Genomic DNA, 1,915 nt, shown 5'->3' with positions numbered 1-1,915 from the left:
TGGATAACATTGAGAAGAATGGGAATTCCAGAACACTTAATTGTGCTCATGACAAACTTGTACATAGTCCAGGAGGCTGTTGTTCAAACAAAACAAGGGGACACCCCATTGTTTAAAATTAAGAAGGGAGTGTGTCAGGGTTGTATCCTTTCACCAAACTTATTCAATATGTATGCTGAACAAATAATCCAAGAAGCTGGACTACATGAAGAAGAACATGGCATCAGGATTGGAGGAAGACTCATTAATAACCTGCATTATGCAGACAATACAACTCTGCTCACTGAAAGTGAGGATGACTTGAAACACTTACTGATGAAGATTGAAGACTACAGTCTGCAATATGGATTACATCTCAATACAAAGAAAACAAAAATCCTCACAATGGGACCAACAAGCAGCATCACCATAAATGGAGAAAAAATTGAAGTTGCCAAAGACTTCATATTACTTGATTCTACAATCAACACTCTGGTGGCATAGTGCCTAAGGCATTTAACTGCTAACCAGAAGGCTCGCGGCTCAAACCCACCAGGCTATCCTCGGAAGGAAGGTTGGGCAATCTACTTCCGTAGTATACTGACTCAGAAACTGAAGGAGGAGTCGCTATGAGTTGGATCCGACTTGACAGCAGTGAATACAATCAACACCAATGGAAGCAGCAGTCAAGATATCAGACGTCACATAGCATTGAGCAAATCTGCTGCAAAAGACCTCTTTCAAGTGCTGAAGAGTAAAGAAGTTTGTTTCCTTGAAGATTAAGCAAGGTGCACTTGACACAAACCATGGTATTTTCAATCGCCTCACATGCATGTGAGAGCTGGACAATGAAAAAGAGAGACCGAAGAGTCAATGCTTTTGAGTTGTGGTTTTGGCAAAGAATGCTAAAAGTACCAGAGACTGCTAAAAGAACTAATGAATCTGTCCTGGAAGAGGTGCAGCCAGAATGCTCTATGGAAGTGAGAATGGCCAAACTTTGTCTCACCTACTTTGGTCATGTTGTAAGAAGGGACCACTCCCTGGAGAAGGATATCATGCTTGGCAAAGTGGAGGGACAACGAAAAAGGGGAAGGCCCTCAACAAGATGGATTGACACAGTGGCTGCAATGATGGGCTCAGGTATAGCAAAGATCATGGGGCTGGCACAGGACTGGGCAGTATTTCGTTCTGCTGTGTAAGAGGTCTCTATGAGTTGGAGAGAACTCGACGGCACCTAACAACAACAACAAAGAGTGAGAGGGAGGAGGAAAAGGGAAGTTTTTGCTTAGAGGGAATTTAGTTGATGTTTAATGGTGGTGGAAAGATTTAGAAAAGGATAGTGAGAATGGTTGCACAACTTGAAGAATGTAGCCAATGTTATTGAACTCATGTACATGTAGAAATTGTTGTGTTAATGCATGTATTGTCATACATATTTTCACAAAAAAAAAAAAAATTTAGAGAGAAATTTGTTCCTTTGTGACCTAAAAAAAGTTAAAGGAGATGGTAACTAAATGTTGTCTCAGGTCCGTAATTCCAGTCTTGAGTAAACAACAAAAAGGATGGAATCCCTCTTCCTTTGTTATAGTTGCACAGTCTTACCCACAGGAACTTGGCCACAAGACTCAGGCAGTCCCTCCATTGCCTTACCTATCTTCAAAGGGACTGCAATAGCTATAGGACCCAAGCCTTTCATAGAGGTGAAGAACTCCACCCACAGGGCCCTGCATTTTGATAAGGAATAAAGAGAGAGTGCAATTCTTTGACCAATCTGTTTCTAAATTTCTCACAATTTCCATTCTTGCGGCGATTAAAAGAATTAGAGTAGGGTCTATCCCCCAGTCTCATAAAAGAAGAATTTCCTAATTTTGGACCACCCTAGAACACTAACAAAATGGGGAAAAAAAAAAAAAAAACCCACTGCCATCAAGTTGAT

General features: G+C 41.0%; 1 protein-coding gene across 1 annotated transcript in view; it reads right to left on the bottom strand.

The window, feature by feature from the left end:
- LOC103205259 (calcium-binding mitochondrial carrier protein SCaMC-1-like) overlaps positions 1 to 1,915 on the bottom strand; it is a 72,221-nt gene that overhangs the window by 51,090 nt on the left and 19,216 nt on the right.

The sequence above is a fragment of the Orycteropus afer genome, unplaced genomic scaffold, assembly GCF_000298275.1.
Source record: "Orycteropus afer afer isolate SDZICR_OR568_19922 unplaced genomic scaffold, OryAfe1.0 scaffold00010, whole genome shotgun sequence".
Lineage (NCBI taxonomy): Eukaryota > Metazoa > Chordata > Mammalia > Tubulidentata > Orycteropodidae > Orycteropus > Orycteropus afer.
The sequence above is the reverse complement of the archived record's forward strand: the minus strand, read 5'-3'. Positions and strand labels throughout refer to the sequence as shown.